Source organism: Lathamus discolor, chromosome 2 (genome assembly GCF_037157495.1).
Source record: "Lathamus discolor isolate bLatDis1 chromosome 2, bLatDis1.hap1, whole genome shotgun sequence".
Lineage (NCBI taxonomy): Eukaryota > Metazoa > Chordata > Aves > Psittaciformes > Psittacidae > Lathamus > Lathamus discolor.
The window spans coordinates 108,039,720-108,064,049 of NC_088885.1; the positions used below are offsets into that span (position 1 = coordinate 108,039,720).

General features: G+C 37.5%; 1 protein-coding gene across 10 annotated transcripts in view; it reads right to left on the reverse strand.

Annotated features, from left to right (window-relative positions):
* The window catches only part of PTPRM (protein tyrosine phosphatase receptor type M), a 470,168-nt gene that overhangs the window by 373,998 nt on the left and 71,840 nt on the right, over window positions 1-24,330 (reverse strand). The window contains exon 1 of one of the 10 annotated variants that reach the window (XM_065668022.1): window positions 3,292-3,356. The exons of the other annotated variants lie outside the window; for them this stretch is intronic. The gene's annotated coding sequence lies outside the window, so the exon portion shown is untranslated. Of the gene's footprint in view, window positions 1-3,291; window positions 3,357-24,330 lie in introns of those variants that run through there. 10 annotated transcript variants of the gene reach the window in all.

Consider the following 24,330-nt stretch of genomic DNA (forward strand, 5'->3'; position numbering starts at 1 on the left):
AAAGGGCACACCACTACCCCACAGAGTTACTCATGAAGACAACCTCAAGATAAAATCTCAAATTAACACCCTGCTGTAGTTCTCACAGATGGTGAATCAACAACAGCTTCTGTACTGTAAATCCTTTACTAAAAACTGTAAATCCTTGCCTTTAAGGCCCATCTCTCTGTAATCATCTTTGTTCATTTTTCACATTGCCAAAAGCCCCTAATTAGTATCATCTTAGGCTGCCTTTCACTGCTCTCCATCCTAATCAGTTGACTAATTACTTGCACATAATCTCAGTGTCAGGTTTGAAGATGTTTTTTGAATTCAGATAAGCATGTGGAAGAAGTCACTTGGCTAAGGGGCATGAAAGATAGCTTGTAGACAGCTACAAGAAGACCGCAAGTAGCAGGTAGGTAAAGCTAACTAGCCTTGCTTAAGGGAAGGGAGAAGAAAGATGCAGTTACAGCCAACAGCAAATTTACAAACATGATAATCCATAAAAGCCGACAGCAGGAAGCTTTTAGTGAAGAAGGCAAGTCAAGCGAAAGCCTGCAGTATTAACACTCATTCTAGCACAACAGCAGGGAATGCAGTTTTGGATTTCTAATGGGCTATAGAAAGGAACGCCAGCAGATGCTGCAGTAACTGATGGAGGAGGCAAGGAAGGCATATACAACATTTTTCCCAGAAAAGAACACATCTGATTTTAGAATTATGTAATATTTGAAGACAATATGCATGTATCAAAGAAAACAAAGCACTAGAGCTGTAGCCCCAATAAAACACCAAGATTCATTAAATTAAGAAGCATGGGAAAGAGTAGAAAGAAGTGTAAAGAGCATCATCTAAGATAAGTGCCCCCCTACTTTCTCAGCGTAAGGATGGTGCATTCAAGAGTAGAGGAGATAAGCCAGGAAAGATGAAAAGGACTGGATTAAGAATAGACTATTATTCAGACTCTTCTGCAAAGAACAGGGCTAGTGTTATTTAGTATCTTCACTGATGATCTGGATGAGGGGATTGAGTTACCCTCAGTAAATCTGTGGATGACACCAAGATGCCTGGGAGTACTGATCTGATGAAGGACAGGAAAGCTCTGCAAAGGGATCTGGAAAGGCTGGATCGATGGGCTGTGGCCAATGGCATGAGGCCAGTGGCAAGAAGGCAAAGTGCTGGATCCTGCATTTGGGCGACAACAACCCTATGCAACCTGCTTGGGGAACAGTGGCTGGAAAGCTGCTTGGCAGAAAAGAACCTGGGAGTGTTGACTGATGGCTGGCTGAACATGAGCCTGCAGTGTGCCCAAGTAACAAGTGATTCAACAAGAGTTAATAGCCTCAAGCCTGCACCAGGGAAGATTTAGATTGGATATTAGTAAAAATTTCTTCACAGAGAGGGTGATCAGGTCTTAGAATAGGCTTCCCAGGGATGTGGTGGAATCACCATCCCTTGAAGTGCTCAGGAACTGTGTAGATGAGGGCCTCGGTGATACAGTTTAGTGTTGGTCTTGGCAGCCCTGGGGTAATGGTTGGACTTGATGATCTTGGAGGTCTTTCCCAACCTAATTGTTTCTATGGTATCATATTATTACACTTCAGAAGAGATGGGATACAATACAAGCTTTTTTAAATAAATGTTATGGTGACTTAACAAAAACTCCACCAGGTAGAAATATCTTAAGGGTTTCTCTGGATATTTTAAAAGCAGCACTAAACCTGTGAAGAATGAAGAAGAGCATTTCACAGGCATGTTTTTATGATGTTGCTAATTCAGTAGTTATTTATCAACAGAGTAAGAACTGCAAAGACCCTAAGCTGAAACCAAGGAAAATCTGGAGAGAAGACTTTCTGCTATTAAGATGAAACAAAACTATGTTAATTTGAGTTTATGAACTTTACATTAGTATATCAAGAAACACTAGAAATTCAAATCCACAAGTTATGGTTCTATGTCCCGTCCTTCTATTAGGCTTTTTTTTCCTTAACTAAAATGCATGCAGAGATACTTCAATTTTGTGCTTAAGTGCAACAAGAGTACTACATTCAAAATTCAGAACTCATCTGAAAACACAACTGCAACATTCCAGAAACAACATCTGTGCTCAGCACAGCTTCTTAGCAGAATTCCCCATGGCAGGAACAGTGGTATTTTGCCTGATGGTCTGCTCCATTTAGCATTTCTAGGGGCAGGTCCCAAGTTTCCTCAAGCCAAGTCATACAGCGCAGCGTAATGCTGCTCAATCACACCCATGCCGTTACACTGACCAGCAGCCAAGTGCATTTATAATACAGCCAGAATCTCCAAGCTGATGACCTGGGTCTGATGGCAGCTACATTCCAAAGGCTTGAAGAAGAAAGCCTGACAGTTAAATTTGTCATATTTCAGATCCTCTTAAGATGGGCAGAGGAAGATTTTTTTGGCAACAGTGGTGCAACATGTCAAATATTAAGTTGCAGACCCTGGCTATGTTCAACAGCTAGTGCAGCCTGCCCTGCACTACGAGCATTTCTCTTACTGTATCCTCTCAATAATTTCTTCCTATCTTTGCTAGTCTCTTTCAGAGTCAGTGATGTGGTCCAGAAGCTAACACTCACTCTAAATCACCATGTGCCAAGAAATCCAACATTAGCACACCATAATTCCTTTTCTGTGAAAGTCCCCTGTGGAATAGCAGAACTCAGAAAAAATATGCTAGGTTTTTCTTACCTAACCCATGTAAATCTGATATAACAGCTAATTGTCACATGTAGCAAAGTACAAAGGAACTACCTGGTTAACTGGATTTTCCTCTTTATTTAGCTTGCCTCTTATTAATGGGGAGAAAGTTTAGTTTGGCTAAGCTGTCATACAAGCAACATACAATAATCAAATCAAGGTAAGAAAACTGGGGCACATGCTGAATCTAAGGGCTGAAGAGTCTCAGGACTGCTAAAGGATTTACCTCTCCTTGACTTTGGACACAACTGCCTAAGCCAGAAAAATCAGCTCCCTTAAGGCCCTGGCCCCCCACCATCTAACCCAGGAAACAAGCAGATACCTCTGAAACAGTTCAGATTTACAGCAGTATTGCTTACAAATTTGGTTGCAGCTATTTATGTGCTAGACACATATAATGTTTTACCTATGCAAGTTTGTTTTTTAAAGAGCTTTGAAAAATATCTAATTCAAATTAAATGTTTTGTAACAAATGTCAAAATTGTAAATCACTGAACAGTAGCAGTAAGCTGATAGAGAAGATGCAACTTGCTCAATACAATCTCCAAATCTGTTAAGCCAAAAGTTGTTTAATACAATTTAACTCACCCTGGAGTGTAGTTAAATAATCGTGATGGATGGCAGCTTGTCTTAGTCTTTTCCATTTGTTAAATTATGATAGATGAATTATGCATATTACTGAATTTCAATGCATTCTTTCTGTTCACCACCCCTGTTTCATGAAAAAACATCCAGTCAATAAATAGTCTAAATCCATCTCCATCAGAACAGTACAATGTTCTGTAATTATGATAAAGAAGCTGAAGGCCAAAAATGTTGCAGAATAAGTTCTTTGACATTAACAGCAACAATAAATGTATGTGTCTCATTTAACTAACACTTGCTACTATCTCTGCTTTAAATATAGTAAATGAACCCATATCTGATAAAAATGTTTCTTATTAGCCCATTATGAAAACTTTGGGGAATGGAAGAGTATAGTGAATCATTCCCCCCCCCAAAAGACATAGGCTTTTGCCCCCACACCTACTTGAGCAATTAACTAACATGGCACTGAAGTCACATATTCAAAATTACATAAAAATAGTTCTTTCATAAAAGAAGAAAAACAAAAAATACATTGATAATATAATATTTTCTAAGAAAACTTCAAGTGAGCAGCCATTTGGTAATTATTAGCAAGTCCAGAGGAGGGCCACGAGGATGACCAGGGGGCTGGAGCACCTCCCCTATGAAGACAGGCTAAGAAAGTTGGGGCTGTTCAGCCTGGAGAAGAGAAGGTTCCCTGGAGACCTCATAGCAGCTTTCCAGTATCTGAAGGGGGCCTACAACGACGCTGGAGAGGGACTTTTCATCAGGGACTGTAGTGATAGGACAAAGGGTTATGAGTTTAAACTTAAAGAGGGGAAGTTCAGGTTAGATATAAGGAAGTTCTTTACTGTGAGGGTAGTGAGGAACTGGAATAGGTTGCACCAAGAAGTGGTAAATGCTCCATCCCTGGTAGTGGTCGAGGTCAGGTTGGACCAGAGTCTTGGGTGTCATGGTTTAGCGCGAGATGGCAGGGGGGTTGGAACTAGATTCTGTGTAATTACCTGCTCTTTGACAACACCTGCACAGAGACTCCCAGAATGTACATTTTGTCACTTTAACACATTCCACAAAATCCCAGAGCACTAAGCTTTAGAAAAGAAAATCCATACTCTCTATTTTTTTAAAGGGTTTTTATCTTGCAGTAATTGTTGCATGTGACTGCATCTGAGTTCTAGCCATTTCAGTATCCATGCTCAAACAGCGTGCATTTCAGGAGAATGTATTTTTACTATGAATTATGTCCTTCAACTGGATTGCTCTTCATTTAACCACAGATGGACAGTGTCTGGAGTTCCTCAGTTTGGAAGAAATTATAAAGTGAGAATGGCTGATACAGAGATTTTCTTTAGAAAAAGACAGTGTATGTCTCCATGTGTAACATATGTACTCATACTACCGTAACTCAAAATATCTGGAGAGATAATAACTGGAAGATTAACAGAAACCACTTCTGATTTCAGATGTGCTGATATGCACCAGGAGAAAGTCTGTGAAACCTGTGGGGGCACATCAAGGAAAGACAAGTCTACAAGAAAATCCAGTCAGGCTTTAAGTGTCCCTTAAGACTTAAAAAAGGAAACAAAATGAAGAAAACAAAAGGAATTGATTTGCCAAAGTACCACACATTTAAAAGATTACAGGGTATTTACTTTAGCTGTTGGTGAGGTATAATTTAACACAGCTGAAGAACAGCATTATGTACACAATTCACACTACAAAGTGAGGTACCTTCCACAGCAGGTTTCTGTCAAACAGATAGAAGGACTCAACCTAGGCCAGCTTCAAAAAAGGTAAAGGGATAAAAAAAAAATAGTAATAATAATAATAATAAAAGCTAGACTATTAACTTCACTAGCAAGTTTCTCCATCTTTGATGAAAAGACTTATGAAAAGTTTATGGAAATACAGACACGAGGCAGTAGCTCTGTCAAATCTCACTGATGTGGTCTGACTGACAGGTATACAGCTTCATAAATGCATCCTGACAGTTACACACACTGCAGCACAAGGAATCTTATTTTAAGTAAGCTTTGCGAAAACTCAAATGTGACATTTACAAGATTTACAAGATTTCTGAGTAAAAAAGCTCAGGGACAAATTCAATTTGTATTACCTTCATTTCATCCTAGCTTTCCTTAAATATATTGTCCCAGGTTGTTCCGATGTTTCCCATCCTGCTATAGACCTAATACATAGGAGCTACCTTGTCACTTTGAGTCTGCCAGGAGCTTTCAAAAACCGTTTTATCTTAAATATGAAGTGTTTTCCTGCTGGTGAAATGGCATTACATCTTGCAGAATTCTTCATTCATCCCTAGTGATACCACCTACTGTGGAAGGTTAGATCTGAATCATCTTCCTTTAAGGAAGCTTGACAGTTCATTTCAGAGGTGCCTTTTTGTCTCAAATTTCTGAGCAGAAAGTAGTGTACATTCAGAAATTTCAAGCACCTGTGCACCACTCCAAGTGCCACAGAACTAAAATAACATTTCTTAGAATTAGTCTGTCATAGTTTAAAGCATCAAAATTGTTAAGCAATTCTCAAGTGACATTGTAATTACAGACTGCAGCCGCAGCAATGCTATACTTAAGGTTGAAAGAGCTATTCCTATCTAGATCACCATTTTTGGTTTCTTGCAACTTTCCCAGCATACCTGACACAGGGCACATAGAAGCAGACTTTTATGATATGGGCCTCCTTCATAATTCTTATTTTTCTTTGGAGAGATTAATATTCAAAGAGCAGACAGAAGAAATTGCTATACTTCAGTGTTACAGAAAAACACTTAAGTAAAATCATACATTCTTGTCCCACTGGGTCCTACTTGGACAACAAAAGCTATGTGTGTAGTTGAAAGCAGATTATAATACCAGTGCAGACACTATGGTAAAGGAAACATCAAAAAACCCTCAATTGGGTGTCGTACTATTTGGAGAAAATTTTAACATGAAAATCAGTTGGTATTTGTTGTTCCTATTTAGCTGTCCCCCAAACCCAAACCACCTAAACTCATTAAGTGACAGAATTTCAGCTCTGCATTCCCTAGAGCTAAGGCTATGATGAGCCTAAACAGGCTATATGAAATGCTTGCATTTGACTCCTTGCAGCAGTCTGATTATTTTGAAATATGAACTATGAGGTTTGAGCTGAGCCCTGCCACTCTTTCTCCACAAGCCTGACTTGTGGCAGGTGCTATGAGCCCTACCGAGATCCCAAAGCGAGGTGCTATTTGCAACAGAGACCATGCCTAGCATATACCCTAGGGACGAAACACCACACAACATAGCAATAGACAAATTTTCAAAAAGCAGCAGAGGGGGCTAGCAATGTTCCTGGTTTTAAATCAACAGATTTGATCTCAGTTTACTGGCCAACATAAGCCTTAAATTCTCTTGAGGGAAGATACCCTCTGTTCTGGGTTTGGCTCGCTAAAATGTACTGCTGTACAGAAAAGGATGCAAGACTCACCAGTCCAAAGACAAGAAAACAGAAGGATGGCTGATGACACTACAATCTCACAATAAAAGAACTCACCCTGAAGGTGAACAACTTTAAGCTACTATACAGTAAAAGACAAGAGAAAAAAGCAGCAACTGTATAAAGAGCAAGTCCTGGACTGTCAGGAAGATGCATTTGCCAGAAGACCCACTGAAAGCTTTTGGGCATTCTGTTTTCTTCAGTGTTTTACTGATGGTTAATTCTAAGCAGAATTGGCAAGATGAGCTGGTGAAGCTGCCTGCCTACTCTGCCAACCATCGTGGAATGCTTAGCTTTCTTCTTGTCCAACAGAGAATGTCCCAAATGTATCAGGAAGACCATGCATGCCCAACAAGAGTCCAGCATTCACTGCAATACCCAAAAAAGCTCCACGGCAGGACACCTAAGGTCTTTAAAGTATTTTTACAGGATTTGAAACTAACACTTCTCACTTCAGGCCCTGAAAATCAGAACGACGATGGCCCATTGACAAATTGCATTCACTGCTTGTTCTGTCTGGTTTCAGTAGATTTGTGGTAATAGTCAAGACAAAGACTAAACCATGTTTATCCGTCCCTTTTTGCACTAGCCTACACTAGAGGAATACAGAGAGAAGTTTTCTCCTTTTCTTTCTCCTGACCTTTTCATCACTTCTTATTATTCAACAACTTCTTGCAATTCTGTAGCGGCTTCTGGGCTTTCTTAGGTATTTATTATTTTACGGAGCTTCCCAGCACAGGAATTTGTCAGGTTTTATATGAAGGATAGCTTTTTTTTCCCCCACTAACACTCATCTTCAGTAAAAAGTCAATAAGCAAAAAATGTCTATTTACGCATATTAAAATCCTTCCCAGAAACACAGTAACGGTTTCCTTATGAAGAATGCCTTTCTAGTTGTCAAGGCTGATTGAAGAATGTCTGTCATTTTTTTCCATCCTACTGCGTCTACACTGTTTTAATCCAACACAGATTAAATGTTGGAGACATGGCACTGTCTCATACAACACATGTGCAAGATCATGAACATGTAGATTTTTGTGGATTTTGATTCCGTATTTCAGCAGACATAGTTACTGAGATCAGTCCCTGGACTGCACATTACAAGTGAATAAGCTGAATTTTCATTGAGATAAGAACAGTAAATTCTCTTGGACTTATTTACATATCTGGGGATTGGGCAATACTGGCATACCAGAAGTGATCTTAAACGAGCTCATTTCAAGACTGCTAAATAACAGAACTCTTGCTAGAGCACAGACAACCAACACTTAAAAAACAATACTGGCTATAAAAATAAGAATAAAGGTTAAGTCCTCAGGTCCATCCTTTCTTAGGAGAAAAACTAAGAAAGCAAAGAGGGATCAAAAGAGCCAAGCATGAAAACTCATTATACAGCAAGTCTTGAAATAAAATAATAAAAAAAACCCAACAGCCAAACAAAATATTTTCTCAGAAATTGTGAGAGAAATGAGGGAATTTGTGAAACACTGAGCACATGAAGGCAGATAAAATCATCATTATGATTAGAATGAATAAAAAAAATTAAATTTGTTCCTTTCCAACTTCCAATCACATAGTTCTAGCTAAATTTATGTTAAGTAGCTTTGAAATAGAGCTATTGAAAGAAGATGATAGAATAAAACCAGCAAGTACCTTTTCCATCTGCAATGGCCAATCACTGAAATGCACCAACATCAACTAAGCACTCCATCATTTTACACTTGAACTAAACCTAAAATTAACATATTATCAACAATAAAATGCATTATGTGAATTTTATTAAGACTTAATAAAAATTCTTCCTCCTTTGTATGTCCAATGTAACATTTTTCCTTCCTCTCAAAAGCAGGAGACATAAGAATTTTCACCCCATTTTGAATAATCTAGACCTATTTCAATACTTATTATATTTCACTGCAATAATTTTTAGGCTGAACACTTGCAGTGACAAACACTAGGCCAGAACTTTTCAGTAAAATGATGGAAAGAGCACTGTAAGTAAATAACTAAGTGTTTTTACCAAATAAATTGCTCTCTTAAAAATGTAATCCCTAGTAAATTCTTCAAAAGAAGCCTGATTATAATTGGCAGTCCTTTGGAACAAGTTAATATAAAGAAACTCGAGGCCAATTTGTTTCACAAATACTGCTAGTTATGTTTCACATAAATTGTGGTCGTAAGATATGTATCAAATTTAGCCTAGAAAGCTATAGCCTGTCTTAGGTTCAGCTACTTTTTCCCCACCCACAAAATCATGTAGAAGTATCTATGACATAGACCAATGTAGAAATTTCATACACGTTCCTGACAAAGGCAATCAGAAAGTCAGAATCAGTCCTTTCAAAGATGAGTATTTCAAGCTGAGGAACAGAGATGCCCCTCCAGGCCTTCTGCCTGCTGTCAGTGATGACAGTAAGAATGGTCCAGGAAGAGGCATTTACAGTCCTTCTGCATAGGTATTTCCCCAGTAATTTTAGTCACTGAAGAGAACTACAAGATGTATAGTTTTCCATACAAGAATAATCTATGATTTGATGCTTAAAAAAAGTTGTTGGACTTCACTCACTCTATTCTGAGACAACTTCTACAAAGACTACACTCTGTTTTTAACACATAAAACAAATACAGGGATTTGCAGCTTATTCAATGACACTTGGACGTTACTCGTAACTACAGTCTAATTAACAAAAATATAACCCACACATTATGTTTAAAATAACTACAACTGCATAAATACCTTAAAGATTTGTCTTGAATAAAGATCAGAATACTGACATCAATGTGAATGTTGTAAACAGAAACTTTCTGTATAGCAATCAAGCTTTTAAGGAAATTAGCCAAAACATTAGAAAATTAATTTTCCATCAATCACTAATAAAGTTTGGAAATAACAAGACTGGACCTTCAGCCTTCAAAGTTAAAAATGCAACACTCGATTTATACATCTTTTTCATTGTAACAATGTCATTTATTCCTCCTGTCTTGGCAATTTGCAAAAGGTCAGCTTGTTATACACTAAGGGAAGAATTCTTAGACCATAAATTAATAAAGTGAGTTACATGACATTCCTTATCAACCTTCAAGTTATTACCCATTAAGGAGTTTTGTGGAAAAACACTCAATTGCAAGATTTTTATAACTACACCTCCAAACTGTAAATGCCTTTCAAATACATTATTAGAAGCAGAGAGAAGGAAAAAACTTGTTACACCTAAAAGGGAAAGCAGTGACAGAAAGCAATGGTTTTTAAAAAATTCTTAATGCTCCCTGTGCACTACAGAACATCAGAAATCCATTCTTTTGATGATACTGTAATGAAAGAAAGTTGCTCTGGTAATATATACAAAGCCCCAGATAAAAGCTTACAGGATTAAAGGATTACATGAAGGTTATTAAAGGGGTTCGGGAGGGAGGGAGGAGGATGCACACTCTTTTAAAGAGTGATCATCATTCTGTTTGGAAATGTGATAAGTTTGTTTTTAAGTTGTGTTTCAGCTTTACTTCCTTTCTTTTGAGCAAAACCAAACCAGTAATATGTGAGGAAATATGTGTTTAACTTGATCTTCAAATGCACAAGAAAGATTTGTTTGCAACATAAATCTGTTGCAGTGGCACAGCTTCATTAAACAGAGGCTTTAGTTCTGCACTGGCACATTATATATTGCATTTTTACCCATAAGACTGTCAAATGCCACATTTTCAGTATTTCTATTTCTGGTAACACACATCTAAAAGAAAAATTAACATATCAGTGTAATTCATTACACCGTTTATTACATCTAAAATAAATAAATATTGTTAATTTACGCATGTCATCCGTATACATTATACATGAGTTTCACAAAGCTGACCCAGATTAAATCCTCTGTGGCCTCTTATTTTCACTTATTGTTGAAAGTAAATACAAACCAACATTTAAGTAAATGTCTTTTTAAAAAAAAAAATGATTTTTCTCACACGTCTCAAGTCATCAGGTTTCAGCTCAACCCCAAAAGAAAATTCCAAACTTAAGTATATGTAACTGCCTCCCAAGAGGGAAATCATCAATATGAAATGGAGTTTACTATAATTATTTACAAACACTGGTTGCACCATACCCACTATGGTTTTATTGACTTTCAGTGTTGTTAAACTGATTTTACTAAATATAAAATACTACCCTCAGACATGTAAGTTATTAGAGTAATGGGTTATGACCTTCTAATGCAGGTGTACATTTTACAATTAAAGCTTCCTTGTGAATTGCCTGGTTTCTTAAAACTGTTGAAAATGAGGAAGAAAAAGAAAAACTCAAACATTATTTGATTCTGAACAAAATCCTGATGTTCCCAGTGTATGAGGTATAATTGGCATATGAAGAAACTAGTAAAGTAATTAGAACAGCACTCCAGCTCTTTTCAGATATAATGAAATACATGACATCTCCTTGGGGACTCATTTGTTCTTAATAATTAAGCATGAATTGAAACTCTTGCTGAGGGCAGATCTGTAAACAAGTATTTACTGCAGCTATCTAAGTAAACAGGACACTGCTTGTTCCACAACCAGCAACTACTAGCAACTTTTAATGCAATACATGGGTTTAAAGTCAAATATTTGGTTTGTACTCACTAAACATATTTAATTTTACACATGTCAAATTATCTTATTAATATTATTTTAAATTAATTATATGGTATTAATATTTCATTGAAAAATTAACTGAGGTAGTTTTATCACTTTCCAAAAGCAGGTTATTTTTCAAGTTCACATAAACAAGCATTTTATAATAAAGTATTTTTTCTACACCATATAGTACCTACCAAAACTGGTATGGGAACTAGCTGAATAATTTGTGACTGGCTTTTTTTTACAAACTTTTAAAGTTATCCATGTGAAGCACATTCACAAATTATGTAATAACTGAAAACGTCCAGAAATCAATAACACAGATATTGATGTCCTACTTAAGAGGCATTTTACATCAACATTTTAAGTCTTTTTGCCAATCATCAAGTCATGCAACAAAAAATAAGAGGGAAAAAGGCCAGAAAGTGAATATGCACAACAATAGGATGTGTAAGAAAGTATGATAAAATAAAAGCTTTACAATTAACACTGAGAGAGCATGGGAAAATTGTTTAAAATATCAATTTTATCCCTCCAATACTCTTGACTTTTAACCTATTATCCTAATACACATGCTAGAAAGAGATACTGCTAAGTAAACACTGGATGGGTACAGAGGATTTACAGCAATAATCATATTAACATTATTGCATGCTACTAGTGTAAATCATAACCAGAAAAAAACAACCACTGTAAAACTCCCAGCACAGATGCCACATGTACTTACTTTTGCTTGCAACTATAACACAAGAATCCACTATTAAAGCCTTATGTTGCAGTGACTGCACAAACTCCCATCCTGTACTGGAATCCTCATGTAGAAAATGTTAAAGTGGTGGTGGGAAATTTCCAAGTGATTGAGATCATTTCTCAATTTCTATGAGACTATTTCATTTCTCATTATTTCCTATGTACCTTAGATTCATCAAGATAGTTGGTAGGCTTTATGCCTGTCTGTAAGTATCAGATACTTAAAGGTCATTGGCCCCCATTCTACCAGCAGGGAGAGACTATGAAAAGACACAGTCTGGAGAATATGGATAGTTATGCTTTTTCCAAACCATTTTCTCAAGCTCCTGACAGGGGAAGAACCAGTATCAAGACTCTCAGCACTCCAAAACTGTCTCCTAATAGAGCTAACAAGTGGCCTGATAAAAGGGTACAAAATCTAACCACTCATTCTGTGACACTGCCTCGGACCTTTTCTCTGCTGAAGAGTCCCACATTTCACTTTACCCTATATTTAACTGTAAGATCAAAAACTCTATCCCATGGCTTTTGCCAAAATCTCCTATAGCTGGGCAGTACACGTTACCTTGGAAACATTCAAGATACAGCTTCTTTGAGTAGTTTACTCAAACACATTAGCACAGTAGGCACATTCATAAATTATCTTTGCTGTGCTTTATACTTTTCACTTGCATTACTTGCCCAACTTGCTCCAGTTATAAAGCTTCATACATATGGATAATGCACCATTGTATGTGCTAACAATCCTGGCAGGTTTTCCTTCAATAAACCACTCCAGATGTTAGTCTTGGTAATTATGTCTGACATATTTCAGCTTTGGTAATGAAATACTGCTGATACAATTCCTTGTTTGTATTTCTATGGATCATCTTCAGACATAAAAACTACAGAGTTGAAACAGCCAAATCAACAGGCACAGAATGAAAATCTGCAAATATGAATATACAGCAATTGCATGATTAGCATAAACAGGATAAATACGGAAATACAGGACTCTATGAGAAAACTATCAGTTACACAGTATATTTGACACTTCTGTTTGATAAAGATGCCCTGTCAAATAGTATACATATGGATGTATAACTACATAAAAGACAAAATTACCAGTGTTATCAAGTAACACCATATAAGATAGAACCACTTTCTTGTTTCAAAGAATCAAAACTCAACTTTATGCAATAGGACTGTTGCCAACTAGGTATGAGAAGAAAGATGCACAATGGAATTTCTAACCCAAGAAGCCAAGATTCAATGCTTACATTACCTATTATTATCACATCAACTAAACTGAATATTAGAAGTGCTTAGGCAAGAAGTGTGGTTAAATAATTTGCATCCAAAAAGCCTGAATTTTGCAGATGCGACCTTAGAGAACACGGACTCTGGAAGGTATAAGATGTGTACAGTTCCTACATTGATAAATAAGCCTGCTCTAGAAGTTGTCACTGGCTAATACTACTCTCTTGGGGGTTTTAAATTATTATGTTAAATGTTGACATTAACACTAAAGTGATTACAACAGTACACAACTTCTATTGATGCCTGAAATTTCAAGTATTGGTACTGCCAGTGTTGTATTGGGCGCACAAAGGAATTGAAGCATGACCAGATTTTGTATTAATCATAAGCATTCCTTACGGTCTTGAGCTGTAATAGGCGCCATGCCAATATTTCTGCCAACATCATTTTATTTCAGATGAATTATCAGATAGTGGTCTTGGTGATAACAGCTTTCCTATGTATTATACAAAAATATTAGACTTATTACCCAGAAATATTAATTATTATGACTGCCTAGCAACACTATAGCCTATCACTACGAAGCAACTTGTGCCCATCAGCACAAGTCAACTTTCATCTTTTAAAAAAGTAAGAATAACGTAAAAGTCACTTTATTGACTTCTAAAGGACTGAAATTAAGCCAAGTCTCTTAGATCAGCAGGAAGTAAGTGACTGCTAATTTGGAAGTCTACTTATGTGAAATTCAGGAAGCTATTCGTATTTACTGTAATATGCAACACCACCATTTTCATCACATAAAACAGCAGCTTCAGCAGGACAAAGAACTTCCCTACAGACTATGTCAAGAATGTGAAATGGGCTGTTTCCCAAATAGTATTGTGACTGCTCATACTGTTGTTCTGTAACTTAATGCCATAACTGAAAATAATTTATAAAAAAACACAACTGCAAGAATGATGTCTTATAACTGAACATCTTATTTATATAAGCATGAGCAAATGTTTTGAACAGAAATATGTGGACATGCTTACAGCTGCCCATCCCCATGGCAAAACCCCCAGACTTAACAAAAGCATACTCAGCACACTGGATGTGCTTTTGTAAACTCAAGGTCATCCAGAACAGTTAATGGTATTGAACTTCACCAAGTATTTTTAGGCATTTTATTCAGCAAAATGTTTGTCTAACTACAACATTCAGTTAATGATCAAACAAGAAAACCAGTACTAACTGGCTACCCATGGCAAAATCTCATGACTATAGTTTACTAATGAAGCGATAATTATGTTTTGTAAGAAACAAGGAAGTATAAGTTTCAAAGCGATTCACATATTACAAAAACCACTTTAATAACTCAGATGAATGCACTAGAGCTTGTCCCATCAAATAAGAGAAGAAAGGTGAAAAGAAGTCAGAGGATCATTATCTGCAATTCTGAACATCTCAGTTTGCTCATCGCATGAACTCTGTTAACAAGACCACAGCATTTAAGTGAAAGAAGCAAATCAATGCCAATGCTGTCATTTATAACAAGGTATATGAAATGTCCTGATGATAAGGTGATTTTATTTAACCTATACAGGCTAATTAGTTGGCAGGTTATCTTTTTCCTGGTAGGATGAAAGGATACAAAGAAAAGGACTAAGAAAAACTCAAGAGACTTGGAAGGGAACAGTTTCAGCAAAATCTGAACAGTGTATTTTGGTAGAGGAGATGTTAGGGGAAATGTATCAAATGCTCCTGATGATTCAGAAAGTTCAAGTAGGTAGGTGTTACAGACACTGTGTATTTTAAGACACCACTGATATATCTGGCTAAACAGAGAACTGTCAAGCTCAGAAATAAAAACACAGTTTTGCACATTTAAGCCACAATTTTAATTCTGCAGATTCATTAAACTCTCTGTGTTTTCTTCTAGAGAAGTCTGGTGAAGCCTAGAACCAGTCAGTAGGAAAGAGCTAACACTGGAGATTAAAGTCTGTATGAGTATGTCTGAACTTACAAAGGCAGTCACTCCTTACAGACAGGAAAGAAAGCCCAGCACAGTACTGGCAAGGCCTTTTCTAAGCCTCAGCTAAATGACTCCATGACCTGGGTCAAAGCTGACATGTTGGTAAATGAAATTCAAAGGCAAACTTTTTCCCTTTGTCCATGCTAACCCTCATGACCCACCTTCAAGGTATACCATGAAGAGGGATAAACTGATCCTCCTAGAAGAAGCAGTGAAAAGTGACACATCAGAGGCACAGACAGAGGTTTTTGTTTCCATAGACTGGGCCATCAACCTGTATTTTGAAATATTCACACCACACAAAATAAAAATGTTAAATCTTTTATGTTGACTATACGAAAAGGAGAGAAGAGCCTGAGAAAGAGAAAACAGTAACAACCACTCTTTGTGAAAAAGCAATCAACTATGCATTAGGAATACCTGATTATGCAGAGTGGTTAAAACCATTTTAAACAGCTCTACAGTATTATTTTCTGTGTCTTCTCTGAGGGGAGATTCACCTCCAGCTGAAGAACTACCCCTTGATCTGTTTCTGTTCTTCACCTTCCACATTATTAAGACATAAACATGTGCTTAGGATCTAAAGAGCATCATTATTTTGACAGGACTGCCTACATAACAATATGCTTGTGCTAGGCTACTTTGCTTAATTGAGATCTAAATGCTGAAGTAATGAGAGAAAAAACATGAACCCTGACGCATTCTCTGAAGGTAAATTGACTGAATGTTATGCAAGACACCAATCTGAAGAGCCGGAACTTTGTTAAGAACTTTTGTTCTGCAATTCCCTTTGAGACTGCTTAACAGCAGAGCTTGAACATCTCAGTTTAAGAGGACTCTCCGGAGAGAAAACACTCACCACCCTGAAATCTATCAGAAAGAAATAGTAGCTCATGCCATGCCTGGAAATATTCCCCAAACAAGGTTTCCCACAGGATCAAGGCACTATGAATTCAGGTATCAGTTTTAGTTTTTTGTCATGCAACATTCACCAAATAGATACTTTCACCTATTCCCCAATAAAAGATATTCCGAATTTTCTAAAACACAGACCACAACAATCTTCCATTACCGGATATAATTACTGTAACTAAGTCAGTATGAGGCTCAAGTAAGCTAGCATTAAAAGTCTGTAAGTGGTACTAATGAATTCTTCAAAAGCAACATCACCACCTTTTGCCTTTTGAACAGTGTAGGAAGGCGTGCATAAAACAAAGCCACAGCTTTCTCCTTCCTGGCCTATGTGGCAAAAAAACAGTCAGCCATTCTTAAAAAGGCAGATTCCCTATTTGTGCTACTTAATCCCAAGGCTAAGCTAGCTGCATCCAGACAATAATAACTGTTTTTATTACTTTGTTTCTAAGATAAGAGGATTCTATCATTAAAGTATTCTCTTATGCAGTGCTTATTCCTGCTCTAATATACTGGCTCAGAAAGTGGGAAAGCTTGGAATTGATAACTTCCATTTGTTTTAATAAACTGCCCTACTTAACTCTCAAGACTGTATCAGCTTCATTCTTCAAGTGGTTTCAATGCTGCTGATTACTTATGTAATTTTTAGATAATTTCTACCTCTTTCTTCAAAAGCAGCATTAATTTATGATGCATTTTCTAGGAAGCTGCAGTACACAGATACCCCATGTAAATTATGAAGATGTAAAAGCCTTGTTTATGTTCTCAATAGAATAAATAGTAATTTGGACAAAGTTCCTGTACCCTCAGTGCCATGTGATGCAAAGAATTATTAGCAGACTTGATGAAAGTGTTTTTCTTTCTGTATGTGAAAATATCGTGACAGTTGCATTGCTTGAATATTGTTATGTGTTCACCTCATCATATGGTTCCAGTAGGTTTTGTGTACATTTTCCAAATGAATTTGTTTACCTTATTTTTACCCTAGCAGTACTGTACCCATGCAAGCTGAATACCACTACTATGTACTTGTACTGTGCCTTAAGGAACAACTATAGTTTATTCTCATTATTTCTCCCCACATTAAGTGTGCAGAACACAATAAACCCAACTTCAGAGGATCACAGAGGAATGGGTACACAGCAACACCACACCACTGAGACTGCATCCTCAAGTATAGACAAAGGTGCGCATCTTCTGTAAAGAAGCAGCCTCCTGCGGCACTGATACACAGCACAAGTGAAAGTTGAATACAAAGATCCAGGCACAAGCAACTGTAAAAACTCCTGAATCTTCCCAGAAGTAAAGAATTGAGCTGGGACAGAAGGAAGGTCTCATAAACTCAGACTCTCTACCCTTGGCTTTCAGTGTTACTACACCACCAACAGGCTGGAAATCGCTGTTTTCCCCTCTATCTCCAATCATTCCCACCAGACCATGCCCATTTCTAAGCTCTCTAATACAAGGGAGACATAGACATATGGGATAGAGTCCAGCAAATGGCCACAAAGATGAAGGGACTGGAGCATCTCTCCTATAAGAAAAATACTATAGCTACAACTGTTCAGATTGGAAAGGAGAAGGCTCAGGGGGATCCAATCACTTTCTATAAGTACATAAGGAAGGGTGCAAGGAGGATGGAGCCAGGCTCTTTTCAGTGGTGCCCAGTGACAGGACCAGAGCCAATGGGCACAACCTTAAACATACAGGAGGCTTCCTCTGGCAATAGGAAACACTTTTCTACTGTGGCGGTGCCTGAGCACTGGCACAGGTTGCCCAGGGTGATTGTGGAGTCTTCATCCTCCTCAGAGTATTCAAAAGCCATCCGGATACAGGCCTGGGCAATCGGCTCTGCGTGTCCCTGCCTGAGCAGTGGCATTGGACCAAATGACCTCCAGAGGTCCCTTCTCATCTCAGCCATTCTGGGACTTCGTGAATTATGGAGAGGTGGAATACAGGCCAACAATAGTGCCTGGTCCAGCATTTGCCAAAAGAAGAGAACACTTACTTTAAAATGTCCATTATACACCTGACCAATTCTTTTACATCTTGACTTCTAACAGATGCATACAGTATTTTATATTGCCCCAATCAAATGAAATTAAATGATCTTAGGAAGAAATTAATCTTTGCAAGACAGCTGTGAATCCCCACCTGACTCCACCATTAACGTCTGGCACATTCTGAGGCATCACATCAATTTTTAGAAACTCACTGAGACTTATACATAACTAAAGCACCTGATGAAACAGCACTGAAAACAATTGCTAAGTACGTCAGAGAATATTTACTATGTTTCTTTAAGAACAAGGTTAAAGTCATGAAAACCGTAATATTTTTTGAACTTTAATAACATGGCATCTTTTTCTGTGTTTCAGCAGCAAATAAGATTTCTTTATTTTCCCATTAAAGAAATTACCTTTCTATTTGACTATCTCATAATACGAAATAGAAACTTTAAGTCTGATTGGTATAATGAATTTTATATTACACAGCATTGCCATTTAAATTCTAAAGTCAAATAGCTAGCCAGTATCATCCAAACATAACCCATGTAACTTATTTCCTGCATGTTCACAGGAATATGAGTTTAAGAATCTGTTTACCAGAAAATGTGGTTTTGTGTAGACACAGAAAATACACTTCTCTTTGCAACAGTTATTTGCCATAAAGCAAATACTGCAGCCTGTTTTGTAAGCTGCTACTCTCCTACTCAAATTATATCTTTCGGGTTTCTGTAGCTGTCATTAACTTTGGCCTCTTCTTTATCTTCAATCTGAAGTTAATTCTCTGGCCAGCATGTTGCTTGCCGCTTTGAGGGATTAAATATAAGGGTTTATAAAGAAAAGAAGCTTTTCATACAATGCTATTACACCATGATAGCTTTCACAGAAATTGTTGATTTTTAAAAAATGCATGTTAAACATACGTGTTGTTCATTTAAAAGGAATATTATCATATTGCAAAATAATAAAAAAGGATTATTTTAAAGCATTCACGAAACATAAATGCAATCCTATTATAAGAAGCAGATGGTAACATACCTGTATTCTCAGTACAGCACACAGCCATTAGAAATGCTACCTGTTGTTTATATACAACGTACAATTATTCTAAGACATATTCAAAACAATACCTATTTTTTCACTTCTAGAGGAAATTCTTTTAAGAAAATGGTAAATCTAGAGAAGCATTCTACTGTTGCAGAGTTAAAAGTCAGTGTTCCTGTTGTTCCAGCCTTTCATTTTATCTTACTTTAGCTGCTGATGAAGAAAGGCATTCATCTACAGACCAATTTGGAAAATATAGGACAGTAATTAAATGGTTTATGCTAACCACACTGTAGTGTGTCTGTGCTAATGTCAAACACCTGTCTAATCAATGGATGCAATAATAGAGGAGAAATGTTGTGTATTTCTGGGATGTTGTGTATTTTTGGAGCACATTTCCTTTCATACGTGCTTCAAAACACAAACTCCCAGTGATAAAAAAAATAAATACATACTTCCATTTAGAAAAATGAGCAACTTCAGCTGACCCTGCCAATCTACCTGAGCACCAGTACGGTATCTCAGGCTTTGCAAGTACAAGCAACTGGGAAAAATCTTAGAAATACAACATACATGTGAGATGCTGGCCAGGCTTCACAGAATCACAGCATCCTTACGGTTGGGAGGGACTTCTGGAGATCATTTAGTCCAACCCCCCTCCCAAGGAAGGGCCACCTCGAGCAGGTTCCACATGAATGTGTCCAGGCAGGTTTTGAATGTCTCTAAAGAAGGAGCTTCCACAACCCTCCTGAGCAGCCTGTGACTTCACCTGGATCAGGTCACCAGTTTGAAATAATGGCAGTTTGAATCTTATTTCCCTTCCCAACATGTTTTCTATCCCACAAAGTGGTGAATGGCGTAGGAAGCTACTAAAAGTCTCCACAGCTGAGGTAATTTTCCATAGCAGTAAGTGAGAGCCTAAACATCATCTATCACTACATAATACTATACATTTAAAACCCCAAATTCTGCATCACAAAAAAATTACAGCAAGCCACCAAGGAACACTTCAGTCAATGTGCCAGCAAGCCCACCTCTATGGCAAGAGCATGTTGCAACATGATTTTGTTTCACTAAAAATCATACTGTATGCAAAAAGGATGTACCTATCAGTATCTTTTACAAGCAATAATCAGATGTGTTCTTTTGCCTGAAGTGCTCTCAAATGATAAAGACTATTTCTAATTTCAGTTAATTTGCACTGGATTATAGCTGAGTGACTTAAGTAAAAAAAATATATACCTATTATTAATATTACATCTGTTACAGATGGAATAAGCATGGATAAGCATAATCTTTTCATTGTTTTATGGAACCACAATCCAACAACAAGTCTACAAATCCGCATGATATCCCTGAGTGCTGGATTTAAATTTGGGTCCCAGAGACAGACGAAAGATGTGCAAGAACTTAAGTATACAAAGAATCCTTAGCTGACTAAACATATAAGCCAGCTTCTGCAACTCATTCTCAGGGATAAAGCACATCTTTATTTCATCATAATCAACATGACTTCTCACTTGTTCCTGATTTTCCAGGAAGTACAGAGAATAAACACCAAATGGGTGTGACTGGGAACTCGGGAACCTGCAGCTCAGTATGGCACCTAACAGTATGCTTCCTGCACGCCCTCCAGGAAAACCACAGATTAAAGTTTTGCTGGGGCAGCTCTGCAGGCAAAAGCCCTGCTATGTACTTATATACCCATTCAGCAAGGGAAACAACTGTTAACAAAATCATCTTCATTCCAATATAACTGCATCTACACTGGACTTCAGCAGTTAAGCACTGCAGAACAAGCAGCCTATTAATTCATAATCCGCATATTTCAAAGACCTGTATCTCACTTTTCTAGATGACACCTTTGAAAATATTTTGAGTTTAGCACTTTAGACCTTAGCTTCTGATTAAAAAAACCCTAATAGTACAAGCACTTCTGAAAGGGCTCCAGAGGACTGATACATTTGATTATGAAAGATGCCAGATAATCAGACAATGAATAGTAGATAGCCTTACAGTCAGACACCTAAAGTATCCATTATGTACATAGTTTATGCACATATTTATGTACAAAGTATTTCTCTCCTTCCCCTAATTGTCCACCACTGATAATGACAGTAACTTTCCAAACAGCTCTTCAGCTCACCTTCCATTTTTAAATATGCTGAATATGCAAGCACAAAATTGCCATTATGACCATCCACAAGAGATTTGATTTGGCAGAGTACTGTTCACCTACTTCACATGCATGGGCCAAAGGGGAAGATGGTGTGCTGTCCATCATTTTTACAAACCTTCTTTCCTAAATACTTCAGGCAATTCATTCTGAACATCTCTTTAAAATTTAAGTTACATAAAATTCACCGTTCTCCCTGATGACTAGTTATATATTAGACCAGTCTTTATACCATGTGTTCAAGAGATGATGGACAGCATATTTACAGTGTGGCTCACAATGAATCAAGCTGCCACTCCGGAAACTGGCACTAATGACCAAGGCAGAGAACTGAATAAGCAACATACTATGACATAACCTAAGAAGGTTAGCAAAGTAACATGTCCCAACAATGCTCACCAATTATTAGCCACTGGAAGTTGGGGAATAGCCCCTCCCCTTCCACTTCTAAATGCAACCATGACCCCTGCACATGTGGCCAACTATCTCCACCATCCAGGAAAGAGGGTTTTAGTACTTCAGCATCTGCTCCTCAACAGGCAGCCTGCTGAAAGCCAAGGAGAGGCCTTTAACATATGGAACTCTATGGAAGGGAAAATAAATGGTGTTTCCTTTTTAAACTAAGTTGCTTAGTGAAGACCTCTTTATTGTGGGTGGGTGGGCAGTTTTAACTGAAAAGGGCAAGTTAGTTATGAGGTTCAAAGTGAAATCTAACAACATGTACTCAGTCACGTTGCTTAATCAAGCAACATTCAAGACAGCACTAGTCTCTTAGAACAGTACACTGTCTGAACATTGGCTCAGCCTGTATGTTAAATCCAAACCTGATTTACTTAATTATGATTTTAAACTAGGCATGAAGCAAGTGAAACTCAAGAATACAGGTATAGGAATGGACTGTAAACAAACTCTTTACAGAAAACACCAGCACAAGAATCTACAGGAGAGATACTCTATAGAGTGTTTCACAAATAGCAAATGAATTATTATCTAATTAAGTTTGCCTTGCAAGTGTATCCAAGGAAGCTCTGAGCATCTGCTTCTTACATCAAAGAGCTGAAAAAACAGTAAATTTGAAAGTTGATTATATACCAAATTTTGTCTCTATAATGCTGACTACCCAACTGACAAATACACGACAACTTAAAATTCCTGTCATCATCCCTCTTGGCTGACTACTAACTCCATCTGAGTAGTAACAACGGAGACTTGTAAAAGCTGTTCAATGGCTCGAAATAGGAATTTAAAAATAATTTCATAGTCCCAGATACTAAAGAAACTAAATGCATTCTGGAGAATTTCAAAGTTGAAGTGCCTTACCCAGAAAGTTTTTGGACACCATGAAATCCATACTGTAGTCTTCAAATCATAAGAAAGGGTTGCCCTTTAGAATCACTTGATTTGGACAGGAATATTTCTTTCTTCCCTCTCCCCACCACCAGCTGGGTCACAAACCATTTGTGGCTGAAGCTAAGCCCAACACATAGATCTCGAAGATATTTTACAGAGAATTAAATAACCAATGGTCAAAAAAAACCCAGCCAATATCAAGGAACATAATGTATCACATTGTACAATCTTTTTCAAATTAAGAACTGAATTCAGTTCAGAACTTCCAGCCCAATAATGTGAATACAGAACCTCAGAAGTATCCTGCCCTCTGCAAAGGCCATCCAGTGGTTGGAAGCCTTTCGCCTAATGGCAACCTGAACTCAGCTGAGAGAGTAAGATGAACCAACTTTAAAGTACAGCTTCACATTCCTAAAATTAAAAGTCTACCAAAATATTAAATCAGTTGAAATAATCTTGTGAGCAGAGAAGTTCCAATTAAAATCTTAGTGGAAAAGACAGCAGAAACATGAACATGACACATCAGGTCAGCTAAGCCTGCTCTTGACAGTATGCAAGAGAAGTGCCCCAGTATATCCCAGCATGTGCTCAGTACTCTGAGCCAATAGTGAACCTGAAGCTTGCACAGGATGCTGCAGCTGGTTAACAAGCAAAGCTTCTTGACATAAAATTCAGATTGTTAGGTTTTCAGCTAAAATTTGGATTATTCTTATTTTATAAAAACCTCATATGGTCCAGTTACCTTATAGATCACCTGTCCTCCTCATCCCAGGTTCCTCTAAGAGAACAGATGCATGCTAGTAAGAATTCCCCTCTCAGAGGTGAGAGAATTCATATGACTAAGTTTACTGTAAAAGGCTGATAATGCTGGTACTTTTTCCTTCATTTCCATTTCCCACTAGAGCTTTCTTCTTGCAGCTTTACGGATTGTATGTAAGATCCGATTCCCTCTCCACCACCTCGCCTCAGCTTCACTCTGTGGGCTGAAATCCTACTTACCATATTTACAGAAGACACTCATTCAGTAAAACTAAGGGAAAAATCCTTTGTTATGCATTTCTTTGTGTATTCGTTCTTTTATTCACAGGGAAAAAGCCTAGAGCATTGAGTCTAGAGTAAAATCTAGAGCACTGAGTCAATGTCTTGAGAAAACTACACAATTTGGAATCAAAATCATTTGGCTTCAGAACAAACTCACCTAGTTTCTCCCCAAAAGTGAATATGCAGTTAGTTTTGTTTGAACGGAAGAAAACCAGGAAATTGTTAGATAAAGGAAGTCAATCTAAATCTCAACTGTTCATGAAGCAGAGAATGGCTCAGTGCTGTGTGTCAGGATGATAACCAGTTTCAAGTTTGTCGAGTGTAGTTTCTCTGACAAGGGCTGGTAACAAGCCCACTTTTATTCTTTTACCCCAAGGCCAAGAAAATAAGGAAATTCTTGAAGGAACATTTAACTGACC